Genomic DNA, 15,709 nt, shown 5'->3' on the forward strand with positions numbered 1-15,709 from the left:
ATTTGCAAATAAGTTCCCAAGAAGATGCCACTTAAAGAGACCCTATGGTCCTTTTGTAATGTGAGTCACTACACCCATTATACTGTTTCAGCTTTGCAAGATAAATGTTTAGATACCAATGTTAGGTGTACTGTTCAGTAATGTAAAAGGCTGTCCTATAAAAGAAAGGTTATATCTCCTCCTCAGCAGAAATATTCCCAGCACCATCACCCACCCACACACACCTCCTCAACACCACGCCTTGCCTACCTGCCCAGTGGGATTTTGTGGGTGGTCCTTGGCATCCCTCACAGCACTTTGTACCTTCTGATCACACAGGCTGTGCTTCCACAGGTCACTAAGTTACTCCTGCAGGGATTCAGCAGGAATGTCTACGAAGGGGGTAAGACCACGCTAGAGGAAAATGGGTGATTTGCACACTCTTTCCCAGGGACCAGGGGTTTCATGGAGCAGTCTCATGAGCTGAAGGAAAGTTGAATGGCAGGGCTTACAGGACTCTCCACTCCCACTCCAACCAGAGCACTTGTATTTGTAGCTGTTCTAGAGACTGGAGTGTGTAAATCTCATTTGAAAAGTGCATACTACTGTGATTAAAAAAATTTGAAGGACACTGGACCAGATGATTGCTAAGATCTAGTCAAGATCCATCATTCTATAACTTAAAGAAGAACAACTAGTTACAAAACATGAAAAACCGCTTATCCTCAACGATAACCAAATGCAATTCCGTTCTTCCCAAGAGTTTAAAGAAAAACACCCACATCTCACCAAAGTGTGGTGAAACAGATATTCATGCATAAGAGTGGCGGGGTTATAACATGATATAAAATTTTTATGAGTAACTGGACAATATGTGTCACCATCCATAAAAATATTCATATCCTTTAATAGAGAAATTCCATATCTTTAACTTTTTCATGGAGAAATAATTCAAAATGCATTTAAAAATTATATGCACTAACATATTTATTATGGTGCTATTTATTATTTCCAGAAAAACAGGAAATAATCTAAGTTTCCAAAATAGTGCAATTATTTAAATATGACCATAATAACTATGTAACAACATAATGTTTATGATACCATGTTAGATTAAGAAAAACACAGTACTGAAAATGTGTAAACTTTCTAAAATTTCATTATGTATAGGAAGAAAGCAAAATGCTCACAGTAGTTATATAGGTGATGAGAGGATCGTTTATCTTTTTTCTTGTCATTATTTTCCAAATTCTGTACAATTCAAATATGTTATTTTAAAATGAAAACAAGTCTTTTGGAAGGAATCTTAATAGAGCTCAGTGACCACCATTAAAGAAGTATCTTTAAGCTTTCATGTAACACCACTGCCACTTAACATTAAAAAAAAATAGTCCTTGCTCTCAGTCAACTAAACGAAGAATGCAGCGTGGTGAGGTAAGTGTGAACAGATATGTGTACATAGCACTGTAGGTAGGGGTCCCACAGTTGAGCCTCAGAATATATTACCTGCATTTTGATGATGTGATACACAAGAATACTTCTACCTGCATTCATTTCTTCCTTTGGGATCTTTGATTTTTTTTTTGTTTTTCAAAAGGCGTAAGAGTGCTGGTCACAGGCTTGATTTCATGTACAAATATTTACATAGGCAATGGTCCCAGTCCTACTTCTGGGGATTTTTATGAGTGTGAGAAACAGGGTCAAAGAATTGAACTTTGGATAGTAAGGAATCACTGCACTGGGCCAAACTAGAAAGGTGAAACAGGGGTGGAAGAAGGTACCTTCCCTGAGGGGAATAAACATGACAAAACAGGGACAAAGACGGCACCATGTTGGAAACTCTTGGAAATCTACTGGTCTCAGGTGCCCTTCCATCTGGACGTGGCCTTTTTAGGTTCATGCTTATGAAATGGACTCCTGCCTGATTTCATAAATTGAAGGTTTATTATATGCTTACCACTAATGTACTGGGAGATGAGAAGTGGGAAGGTGTTTACCTTAACAAATTTATCTGAAAACAAATGTTTTAGGGCTTCCCTGGTGGCGCAGTGGTTGAGAGTCCGCCTGCCGATGCAGGGGACACGGGTTCGTGCCCCGGTCCGGGAAGATCCCACGTGCCGCGGAGCGGCTGGGCCCGTGAGCCATGGCCGCTGAGCCTGCGCGTCTGGAGCCTGTGCTCCGCAACGGGAGAGGCCACAACAGTGAGAGGCCTGCGTACCACAAAACAAAAAAACAGAAATGTTTTAGACCTTAATCTAATGGATAAAATCAGACCAGGGAACAGCTCACATGTTCCCTTATTTGGACTTCTTCCTCATTATTTATTTGTTTTCACAGCAGCATGATGCTTGATTTAATTAGAAGTAGGGTATCTAATTACTATCTAGGATTAAAATGGTCATCCCCAATTTACTATTTTAGGGTGTGAGGTAATGGTCTATATTAATGTGTATCTGGTTCTATGCTAGGCTCTTTACGGGTTGTCTGTAAGCTAGAAAAGATCATCCATTTTAATCCCCATAAAAAAATGTATTAGATAGATGTTATTCATTCCATTTTACAGATGAAGAGACAGAGGCTCAAAGAGTTTAAATAACTAGGCCATGGCTCAGAGCTAATAAGTGGCTGGCCATGACCTGGATTTAGGTTGCCAGTGAGCTCGATGCCCTTGCTTCTTTCCACAATGTCAGGCCACCATCTGTAGTTGAGTTGGTCTCCCCTTAAGTTCCATGAGGAAACGAGTGCATCCAATGCCCAGACTGAGCAGAAGTCACCAGTCCCTTGCTGACTGCACTGTCGCAGCAGTACTGGTTGGCTATACGGAGAAAAAGATGCAAGGACAGAACACGGCACACTGCTGCTGGATCTTACCAGCACATCTACAAGTGGGCTGATAATGCCCGGTCCTCTTCTCCTCATGACTCAGGAGATGAAAAGCATAAAATGTCTGGCACACCCAGCTTATGGCCTTAAATATCATTTCTCACCAAAGGAACCAGGAGTCCAAGATGAGCCTGGGACATCTTGCCTTACCAAATAGCAACACAGCTCTTGGTGACCACTAACATCACGACAGAAGTCAACCTGCATAAGCCCCCACCTGGCAAAGATAACGCAATAACTGCAATGGGTTGAAACAGATCAAATATGTTTAAAATCCACAATTCATAGCGATGCAACAACATAAACTTTATTGGTCACCTTCCATGGATGCTATGGAATGAACACATTGTTGAGAAAAGTGGTAAATAGAGAGAAATCCTCCACCATTTACCCATCTTTTCTGTATGATCTGAACCTAAGTGAGCCATGTAGTTGATGAGGGGCATAGTCTCTTTGTGGAAGTATTCCAGCTAATAAACAGAAAAAGAATTGGAGTATTGCTATTTAGCAACTGCTCAGTATTAATGAATCCAGGCTACGGTCAGAGAGATAATTTGCATCGAACCAAGCCTATAACTCTAAGCTCCCAAGAGGAATTGTAGGGGATAGGAAAACGTGTGAAACGATACAAGGACAAAAGTCAAGAACAAAATCAGAACTGTGGGAAGTGCTCCAGGACGAAAGATCCAGTTTATTCAACAACAACAGAAAGGACATATAGATCCTAAGAGACATAAGAGAAATACTGCAACATATGGACTATATCTTGATTGCGATTAAAACAAACTATTAAAAAATTTACAAGACAAGCAGGAAACTGTGAGCACTGACTAGATATTTGATATCCAGGAATATGAAGGAATTAATGTTTATTACTTGGGTGGAATAATAGTATTATGACTCTCTTACAGAGGTACATAATGAAATATTCAGATGAAATGAGAAGGTTTGGTCTGGATTTGGGTTCAAAATAACATTGAAGAGAGTATAGTTGAAATAAGATTGTCCAGGTATTGATAATTACACTTGCATAGGATATACATGAATAGGATATACATGAATAAGTAATGATCCATCAGGTTCACTGTACTGTTTTCTCTGTATATGTTTGAAATTTTCAAAAATAAAAAAGTTTTCAAAGAGCTCAAGAACCCTTATAAAATAGCGCCTTTTCCCCCTTCCAAACTTGGCAACAAATTCTATTTACTGATCCTGTAAAAACAGAACATATGCAGCCTGGGACGTATGTGCAAATTTTCTTCCGCTTCAAAGATGACCTGTTCCACACAGGCCATTTCCACAAAGCAATCATTGCAGTATCTGCATTGTCTTCCTACGTATCTTTAAATTGACACTGATTTCTAGTGACACAGCCCGCCTCAAATGACCATTTGGTGTACTTGTTAAAAGAGGGGTCATACATTTGCTTAAAATGTGGTTCTGGTCCTGGAGCCGCCCAATTAATATTAGAGGGGCGACTAGACTAAGCAGAAAAGGACTAAAGCGCCCCCGTGTGGCCAGTACAGGTTAAAGCAAGCCGTGCCTTGCTTAACGCATAAAAGCGGCGGGATGCCTCCTTATCCCTTTCTGTCCTAAGACGGCAGATCTTGTAAGAGAGCACACTTTGCCAGGTCTGATACACTATTTTTTTTAAAGATTTATTTATTATTTATTTTATTTATTTTTGGATGCATCGTGTCTTAGTTGCGGCGCGCGAGCTTCTCTCTAGTTGAGGTGCAGGAGCTCAGTAGTTGTGGCGCGCGGGCTTAGTTGCCCCTGTCGCCTGTTGGTTCTTAGTTCCCTGACCCGAGATCGAACACGCCTCCCCTGCATTGTAAGACGAATTCTTTACCACTGGACCACCAGGGAAGTCCCAGGTCTGATACACTCTTAAATGTTAACCAAGATCTCCCATCCTAACTGTAATCAAAAATAAATTACTTCTCTTTGGAAGAGAACAACAATCTCCAATCATAATATTTCTAAAAGGTTTGGATTATTTTGTCTGTTTGTGGTCTTACGCGTTAGCTCCTGCAAATGTCTTAGGTGATTTCTACCTCTTCGGCATATAAAAAGGTGTAGACGCTTTGTTCTGCTTTATAGTAAATTATTAATGGGTCCAAATAGACAAGAATCCTAAAAAATAACAGTGTAAAGGATCTGACTTTCTCCGAGAGGGCACTCCATCCACATAAATGAATGGGGCAGCCTCAAGGCAGCAGAAGGAGCACGGGTCTGGGGATCAGAAAGGGAAAGAGGGATTGACCGCTCTGGACTCAGTCCCCATAGCAGCTCCAGGGGGCCGATGTTTCTGTCTTTGTGGTACAGAGGGGATGTGACTCGCCCAGGAACACACGGCAGAGCAGACATACAAGCCCAGCTTGCCTCACCCAGCCACGTCCCTTCTGTATCTGCTGCCAGGGAAGCTCTCTCTGACTGTGAGGCCCTGGGCAGGTTATGACCGCCCTCGGCCTCCATTCTTTTTTGCAAAATCAGGGCATCGGGCTAGATGATCATTCCATTCCAAGGCCAAACCTTTATCATTTCTCTAATGATTGAAACTGAAATGTGCTCAGAGCCTAAGTTTAGGAAAAGCTTGTTCGGTAGACGCTTTCCTAGTTTTGCGACAAATGCCAGGGCAAAATTCAGACTGAACACACGCCAAATGGGGTGAATACTGGTGCCCTTCCATCCTTGTTCTTTGGGTTCCGCCTCCAGCAAAGATCCTGTTAGGTCGGTTTAGCCAGAATCTCCTTCCTCCCCGATGTTTCCTCTTGGTAATTTTCCATCCACTGGCCCCCACTCTGCTCCTTCACTATAAATCCCCGCTTGCTCTCACTGTGTATGGAATCAAGCCCGCTTCTATCCTGAGGTCACTTTTCCCCTTTTGCAACAGTCCTGAATAAAATCTGCTTTTACACTTTACTGCCCAGCTCTGACACAAGCCTCTCCCATCAGATTGCTCTGTGCCAAGGGGAGCCTCCTGCCCAAAGTGATGCCCCTCTTTGGGAAAAGATCACACCAGTGACCCAAAGAGGGGCACAGAGACTGAGCCCTGGTGCCTCATGTTGGGCAATTCTGAAGGGCTGCCACTGCACCAGGCTCCCCAGCCTCAGCTGTGCATCGAATTTTAACTAGTCCCTCTGCAAAACCCTACTCCATTCACTCCGTGCAGTACTGACGCCAAGGGCGCCCCCCAAGAGACCTCCACGGGCCCACAAACCTCCATCTCAGAGGGAGCTCATCAAAGGCAGCACTGAGGGAATGAAAGCCAGGCTGCGGGGTTCCAGGAGCCTGGTGTCTTAGTGGTATGTGTGAGACCTGTATCTCCCTGGCAGGGGTCTGCATCTCTGAAGTGGGAGTAGTACCCAGTGGTAGAATTATTGATAAATAGGACTCTGTCATAAGGGGTTTAGCTTAGTGCCTAGCACAGGGAAAGTGGCTCAGTAACTTTTTGTTCTTATACTATTAGCATTAGGTATTGATGATGACAGTGATGATGATGATGATGGTGATGAATGAAAGTGAATGGCTTAATGTTCCACCCCAGCAGATGCACTATCTCTATTCTATCCAAGCTTGACCTAACCCAGTGGTTCTCAAGCTGTAGCAGAATCACTGGGGAGGTAATGGGTGTGGGGAGGAGGTGCTTGTGACCAATGCAGATACTGGAGCCTAAATGTCTCTTTCAGCGAGTCTAGACAGCCAGAGTGAGAAAACTGCCTCAAGAACACACCCTCCTTCGGGTGAGACCACCCAACCCCACCTACAGACTCAGCTGGCCCGAGGACCTAACCTTATCTGGAGGGGTCAAACTGGTATTTCCACACTACCAGCCAACAGACAACCTTGGGCTCCATTTTAGAAACTGGGCTTCCACATGATTCTAGATACAGTGAAGAGAAAATGCATTTGTTGGCAGCGCAGGTAAGTGTAGGTGGGGAATGTAACGGAGTGCAGTCACTCTGGACTTTAATACGCTCATCCTTCGGGATCCAGAAATCCCCCTTCCGGGATGTACCCCAAGAAACTCTCATGAGTCGGTTCTTAGGCACATCAGGATTTCTATCCCAGAGTTATTTGTATTCATGGGGAGTTGGAAGCTACCTAGAGATCCATCGCAGGAGAAGAGATAAGGAAACAGGACAGATGTGCTTAGAAGCAATAAGCTAAACATGACTAGAGCAACACGGATAGTTGTTTAATGGAGTACTGAATGAAAACAGCAGGAAGGGGAACAAGAGGAAGGAAGGAAGGAAGTTTCACCTAGTTTTAGGCGTATTTCCTAGAAATTCGTACACACACCGGACAGCACAGAAGCAAACCTGAACTCTACTCAGGCTGCTCCCTTCCCTTCGAGAAGGTACCTTCTCCAAGGACCCTCTGTGATAGCGCTCCTTGCCGCCCATCCATGCCCAGGATTGGCGACTAGGCCTGCCCAGCTCCCGCTCTGCTCTCACTGTTGCGGCCTCTCCCGCTGCGGAGCACAGGCTCCGGACGCGCAGGCTCAGCGGCCATGGCTCACGGGCCCAGCCGCTCCGCGGCATGTGGGAGCTTCCCGGGCCGGGGCACGAACCCGTGTCCCCTGCATCGGCAGGCGGACTCTCAGCCACTGCACCACCAGGGAAGCCCTAACATGCCTCTTAAAAAGCATGCCACTTCCCAAGCAGGATCGGGAGAAACCAGGCTAAGAAACGAAACAAATGACCAAACAGAAAAGAAAATACTCTAGCTAGTGTCCAGGTAACTCAGGTGCCCTTGCTCCTAGGTGACTTCCAGGGTCTTTGGGCTTCCTGGGTGTCATCACCCCCCTGATACCATATGGTCAGCTGACAGAGCATTCTGGCCGGCGGAACAGTCACAGGCTTTGATAAAGACTAATACGAGTTATCTGTTTTAAACATAGTAGTGTGTATATGTCAATCCCCAAACTCCCAATTAATCCCTCCCCTCACCTTTCCCCTTTGGTAACCATAAGTTTGTTTTCTAAATCTGTGAGTCTTAAAACGAACAATTGTTTTCATTTTATTTTTAAATTGATTGTATAGCACAGGGGACTCTGCTCAGCATTCTGTAATAACCTAAATGGGAAAAGAATTTGAAAAAGAATAGAGGGACTTCCCTGGCGGTCCGGTGGTTAAGACTTCACCTTCCAGTGCAGGGGGTGTGGGTTCAATCCCTGGTCAGGGAGCTAAGATCCCACATGCCTTGGGGCCAAACCACCAAAGCATAAAACAGGAGCGATACTGTAACAAATTCAATAAAGACTTTGAAATGGTCCACATCAAAACCACATCTTTAACAAAGAAAAGAATAGATACATATAACCGAATCACTTTGCTGTACACCTGAAACTAACACGACATTGCCACTCTACCCCAGTATTAAATAAACATTTTTTTAAAAGACTAATACGAGAGGTTCCCCGTCATTGTTGTCTTCTGAGTTTTGCTTATGGCAATTCTGCCCATGCTCTGGCCCTTGCCACAGACGAGACAGTCTACAGATTAACAGTGTTGAGACCCAATGATGGGCCATGGCAACAGGATGCCTGGGGCCAGGATGTCTCCTATACTGCATCAGGAACCACCCACCTTTGCTGGATTCAGGGCCGTCCCCCAGACATTTCCCAAGGTCCTACTGTTTTAGAACTTGACTTACTCATTTCACTTTTCTAGCCAAGATCAAAATCTGCTTGCCTCTGAACTGAGACTCAGTAAGAATGCCAGGCCATTTTTTCTTTCTAGCAACATTTAACCAACCAAATCATTTAGAAAGATTTACTTGGGATAATTTCTTCACATTTTCTAGCCTTTTTTTGGAACAACATTCGTCACATTGTGGGCACTTAATAAAGAGTTACTGGCTGTTTATGCCCGATTTCGATTATTTTCCCATTTTCTATGTCTGTCTCCATTCAACTTTGCCAATGAACCTCTTCCCCAAAAGCGCTGTGATTTCACTGCTCAGCCCTATCATCACACGTTCCCTGCCTTCCTTCCACCCTCGAGATAATCTGGAAATAATATACTGTTTTGTTTAACTTTGTTTCCCTTGCTATCCCGGTATGACTTTTCCTGATGCTTGGTGATACACGTAAGGGTTGACCATCTACGTCCTCTATCGATGTTGGATCTGGATAAATTTCATTACTTGGTGTCATTTGGCCCAACGTAACAATAAGCACCTATGAACAAGAAGGTTAAACCTGAAGAAGATAACAAGTACCAGAATCTCTTAGAAGAAAACGACGTGCCTCTTGGAGGTGTAAAAACCATTGAGGAGGAACCAATGTTAAAATTTCCTAAGTTCATACGTACATATGTACGGTATGAGTCACCCTCTTCTAAATTTGCAAAAGTTCCAATGTGCACTCAACTTCTTAAATAAGAATTATCTCGATGCCCTGTACCTTGTAGACTTAGCTTTTTCAGTTTCTTTCCTTCCACCTCCTAGAGCTGGATATACCTACTGATTTGTCTACTGACTGATGTGACCAGGATTTTAAATCAAGGTGATGCTGTTCAATTGTCCATAAGACACACATGCGCCTTGTAGATCAGTGGCTGTTTGCATGCGTACGGCTGTGAAATAACCCCCCTTCTCTCTTTAAAGCCGAAGAGGGTCTCCTGCCTGGCCCACACGCTGCTAGCCTACCTACAGACTCAAGCCCACCCTCACCTGTCACCATCCTTACACTTCTTTGGTTCTGACCCCCAGATCCCGGGCCAGGAGCATCTAGTCTTCTGAAAGCATATCTGGTGGAAAGAGGGGATAGGAAGAAAGAGAGGAGACGATGCAAGGAGAGAGGGAAGGGAAGCCCCTCACCATTCCCCTTCTCTGACCCCCACTTCAGTGCTGTCCTCAGTAGCAGCCAGAGGAAGAGAGGGGAGGCAGGAAGGCAAATAGGAAAGAGAGCTGCACCCACAGAGGAACTCCTTTGAGCCCCATTCTCTGCAGCCTCATCTGCCTGCCCCTCGCTTACACCTCTGGAGCCCAGCCAGGCCCAACCCCGGGACCCCCCAACCAGTGTTGGGGCATGAAAGTGCCCACCGCCCCTCTGCCAGGGAAGATGTCCTCGGGCCCTCAATGCAAACCTCCCAGCACAATCTGCAAATGACCTTTTGGAACAAAGTGCTTTGTATTGTAAATAGGTGCTATTAATATTCCTCCTTAACTTCCGGTATGCATCTTTTTATACTTTCATTCATCTATTACGTATAGCTATTTGAGTTCATCAGTGTTCTTATTTACATTTGAAGACAGGCTCCATCATTTTAACCATATTCCTGCTTTTAAAAACCAACTGTCTTTTCTATCTACATTTTTATAATAACACTTGGATAATTTTCTTGTTAATGTTCTTACTATTACAAATGTTCAAATTACTATATATATATGTATATATAAAACACAGTGATCTTCATATATATGAAATTTACATATAAGAGGTTATGTATATTACATATGTTTTATATATATATAATATATATTACATTATACATGTACAAAAAATGACACAGAAAGACTGGAAGAAGGTACTAAAATGTCAACTATAGGAGTAGAATTATGGAGTACTTTGAAGTCCTTTCTACTTTCTGTGGTTTCCAATGTTCTTGTTAATACACATGTCACTTTTCTACTTGGAAAAATAAAAATAATAAATATTTTAATATATGAATGTCTGTTAACGATGAAATTCTGGTTGAAACAAATAAAACCAGGGCACTTTTAGAAACAAAATTTTCCAAATTTGGATTTTCAGAAACAGAGTTATCTATTACTATTACAATGCTTTTAAATATGACAGGAATTTAGAAACTGTCAGAGTAGTAGAAACCCATAATTAAAAGACAAAAGAAAAGTTATCTTTCCAGGGATTATCTGTAGTAGGAAAAAAATCTAGCTAATTCTTAGAAAAACAAACCCTTGTCTAGATGGATCTCTCAAGTAATAGGAAGTGTTGGTTGGTGAAGTCTTACATCTTGGTGAATTTCCTGATTTAAAGATACATGTACATTTTCATCATTTCTGAAGCGTATATGTTTCTAACTCAAAATCACGAGGGTTCCCATCCTGCCTGGTTATACCTGTTTGCAGCAGAGCTATGTTTGCAGCAGAGCTGTGTTTGCAGCAAATGGTGAGAATGGGAGTGAGCAGAAGAGAATTAGGAGAGCTGGTCCCTAGTCTAGCCACGGGACCAAGGACCCTGTCGCTGTGGGTTTGTCACTTACCCGCCCAGAGCCCCAGCTTCCTCACCTGAAAACTGAGTCCACCGTACTAAACATCTTGGTGTGTTGCTGTGAATCCCACACCTGTTCCAGGGAACCATCTGAACTGGTGACCGTGGTGTGTGGCCATAACTTCTCTGTCCCTCTCCCTGAGGAGTACACTGTTCTATGGGAGAGTGCAGAGGCACTGGGAGCAGACAGTACCCTCAACAAGCTTTGGGAAAACGCTTCAAAGCACAGAAGAGCCACAGAGGGCAACCATATCATGTGATACGAGGGGCTTTGACAGATGCAAAAGGAGAGACTAGAGAGAGGGAAATGTCCTTGGAGGAGACATTTATTGGTCTCCTTTCCCAAAGTCATGGGCAGTTGAAGGAATAAAGTGACAGCATTACACAAAGGAGTCCCCATTAAGACCAGCGATGCGCTAGGGCTGGTCATGGTGTTTGGGGAAGCTAAGACAGAGAGGTGGCTGGTGAAGCCCCCTGGTGAAGATCTTAAAGAGGCCTGCTCAGGTATAAACTATTATAAAGAGAACGGATAAACAACAAGGTCCTACTGTATAGCACAGAGAACTATATTTAACATCCCGTGATAAACCATAATGGAAAAGAATATGAAAAAGAATGTATACTGTACAGCAGAAATTAACACATTGTAAATCAACTATACTTCAATAAAATAAATTTTTAAAAAATAAATTAAATAAAATAAAATTTTTTAAAAAAGAGGCCCACCCAGAACATCGGCCCAGTTCCTGTTTCCTCTCAGTGATGCAGAGGGCCCGTGGGACATGATGAGAGTCTCTGGTTCATGGGCGGGTGAAGAGCCATAGCTGCTGTTGGGTCCTCAGACGCCCTACTAAAATATTGTGATAGGAAAGCTGCTAGTAGAGAGATCCGGGATGTAGGTGGTATGTATTTTCCCAGGTGCAGGATGGGATTAGAGCAAAGAGAAACGTGAAACCTTTCAATAGAGCACACTGGGCTGGTCATGGCAGGGACATCTCCAATCAAAGGGTTAAAAGGTTGCTATTATGTCTACAGAGCAAGACAAATCCCCTAACAACTGAGATCCTGTAGAGGGATCAGATGTACACTAGGACCTGGGGATGTCAACAATCATCTTTCAAAGGAGAAATAAAGTGCTCATAAACCAACTTCCCTAACTCACATTTCCTGAATATCTAATCCAGAGGGCTAATTGGTGAGCCTTTTCACAGCGCCTGTCTCCATGCCCTTTTGACTTTCCTTTTGTTTGTTTAAAGATGTCTTGAATAATCTTCCTAAGGTTTTCTCTGACAGAATCAACAGGATCAAGTAACAATCTCACAGGTTAAGGGACGGAACGATTTGGTTGAACAGATAACAAAAGCTTCATCAAGGAAACCAAAAATTACTTCGGTGGAACAATGGTTCTAAATTCATTCTAAATGAATTCTTATGGATTTCTTTTCATGTATGTGACAAAGCAGACAGTCTGGGGTTTTTGCTTCCTGTCTAGTAAAGTGAAAAATAATTAATGATCACACAAAAGTTTATTAATATTACAAATTTTATGGAAAGTAGATTGCTACTTTGAGACTGGACCACAATAATGTCTTCAGTGGTATTCTAAAATTTCAAGGAAAGAGAACTCATAAAGCTTTCAGAAACGGGCACCCACTGGTTCTAAGGGTGGTAGTGGGCTTTGTCTTTAGAAAGGCTCTTGTTTTATCCTTGGTTAGGCCTCGTTCTTGTAGAATAAAAGGCAGATACACAGTGTCTTCACTTGGCATGAAGGTAAAAATCTCTGGAAAGGAAAAGGTACGTTCCTACAGAAATAAATAAATAAGGAAAAGGTACATTTCTATAGGAAACAAACCAACATTTTTCTCCTGTGAAGAAACTGGCCCTTTGGTCTAGGACGCCTGAAGACAGGTTTTTCGGAGCTGATATGATTAATGCTCAATTTATATGTATTTTAATGGGGGAGGGGGAAGCAAATTCCTAAGCAATGTCCGTAGAATTTCACTCTTTTGCGATGATAATGTAGCATCTGAGATGAAAATGTCTACAGGGATGTATAACCAAATGGTTGACAGAGAATATCCTCAAGGGTGAGACTACGAAGGTCTTATTTTACATCTTTCTGTAAAATCTTCAATTTCTGCCCACTGGACTGTGCGTCTTAAGGCCCAGTGTGCCTCTGAGCCTGGGCCATTGGGCCACTTGGGTGACAGAGGTGACCAGGTCCAACAAGGACCCAGGAAGGTGAGCCTGCTGTCCTGAGAGCCCGATCGCTGCAGTTGAGAAAATGCTCTGAGCGCTGGGAACAGTCCAGACCCCAGGTGGCCTTGGGAATGTACTAACTAAGGCAGGAGCAACTATGAACTAGATTTTGGAAGAAATATGCAGTTTAGGGAAGAAGTAAGAATGGAGCATAGCTCAGAAGACACAGCTCATCTATTTCCCACACACCTCTGCCTGCTGGACACATGCTCTCAGACAGGATAAATTTGGGGATGGTTCCCCCATGCCTCACTAAGGAAAGATGGAGGGAAAGGTGGGTGATGAATGAATGCCTGGGCTGTGTCAACTGAAAAGAAAAAGCACAACGTGAGAGTTGTGAGTTAAGTTTTATTTGGGGCAAAATGAGGACCACAGCCCCGGAGACAGCATCTCAGAGAGCTCCGAGAAACTGCTCCAAAGGGGTAGGGGGGAAGGTCAGCGTTATATACGGTCTTAGTGAAGGGGGGCGCGCACACATGCTTTCACAAAGGCTTGCTGCTGGTCGCGAGGAACAGATTCACTGCGAATGACTTTAGTGCTTTTCTAGATATGAGAAGATGCAAGAATTGGGCTCATAAAATCCTCTCCTGCTCTGTAATAACCTATATGGGAAAAGAATCTAAAACAGAGTGGCTATATGTACAAGTATAACTGATTCACCGAGCTGTACAGCAGCAAGTAACACGACATTGTAAATCAACTCTACTCCAATAAAAAATTTTTTTAAAAAAGATTCACACCTCCCCCCACCCCCCCAAAAAAATTCCTCTCCTGAAAATATCTAACTATCTAAAGGCCTGTTCTGCCGGTTTTTCCCAGAGCACAGGGCGCCTCCTTCCTGATCTCCACCCTGAGCCCCTTTCAGGGGATGCTGAAGGTCAGCAGCTGCAGCGGTGTGTGGCTTAGTCCTTTTAGAGGCAGGTGGCAACTGCCAGGTTGTAGCTGGCAGCTGGCTGAAGTCACAGGCATTATGAATGAAACACAATATTAATTAACAGCTGCTGGAGCAGGAGAGCTCAGGGCAGCAATCCCTCCAGCCTGCACTTGATGTCTATATTATTTCTAGCTCAGCACCTGAATTGAGCTGCTTTCCAATTTGAATTTGAGTTTTCTCTTTCCCAGTCACCACAAACCCTTTGGAGAAGCTGACGTTTTCGGAGCGAATGATTCACGTTCGAGTTCTTAAAAACATAGTTGCTTTTATACTCTAGGTGACTTTTGGCAGCCAGACATCTTAGCATGTATTTTGCTTGTATTTTGCTATGATGATTCTGAAGTTGAAAAATGTTTTTCTGTACTTTCCGACTTAGGAGTTCATCGATAAGAAAATCTGCTCAGTATGACTTTGTTTCTTCCTTAATGAAAAGGTTCTTCTTGAATGAAAAGTTTATTCTCTGTGTTCCTGGCTTGCGACTGTCCCATCCCTGGCTAAGCATAGAACACATCAGTCATCTAAACCACTGTTTGGAGAGATGTGAGCAAGGAATAGCAAGCATGGTAAAAGAAATTTCTTGAAATTTAAATATGTTGGGTTGACTATCATGAATTTCTGTTGATTTCTAGTTATAGGAAAGATTATTTCCCCTCCCAGGACACATTCAAATACAAGTGCCGTATTATGGAAAGACATTGCCTTGATTTAACATAACAAATACCTTACAATGTACAAATTTTGTAAATTCATTATTTTCCAGACCTGGTTATCTGATCACTTGTATCAACATTTAGAGGCCAAGAGCAATTCTTATAAAAGGAAATGGAGGAGGGCTTGCATTAACTGGACCATGTGATGCAAGCATGATTATTTTTTTATTATTGAACTATAGTTGATTTACAATATTGTGTTAGTTTCAGGTGTACAGCAAAGTGATTCAGTTATATATATATTCAGATTCTTTTCCATTACAGGTTATTACAAGATATTGAATACAGTTCCCTGTGCTATACAGTAGGTCCTTGTTCGTTATCTATTTATATATAGTAGTGTGTGTCTGTTAATCCCATACTCCTAATTTATCCCTCCTCCCTCTCCCCTTTGGTAAACATAAGTTTGTTTTCTATGTCTGTGAGTCTGTTTCTGTTCTGTAAATAGATTCATTTGCATTTTTTTTAGATTCCACATATAAGTGATAATCATATAATATTTGTCTGTCTCTGTCTGACTTACTTAGTATGATAAATCTCTAGGTCCACCCACGGCAATATTTCACTTTTTTATGGCTGAGAAATATTCCATCATGCATATACATCTTCTTTATCCATTCGTCTGTTGATGAACACTTAGGTTGCTTCTGTCTCTTGGCTATTGTACATAGTGCTGCAGTGACCACTGAGGTGCATGTATCT

The sequence above is a fragment of the Grampus griseus genome (assembly GCF_964374135.1).
Source record: "Grampus griseus genome assembly, chromosome: 9".
Taxonomy (NCBI): Eukaryota; Metazoa; Chordata; class Mammalia; order Artiodactyla; family Delphinidae; genus Grampus; species Grampus griseus.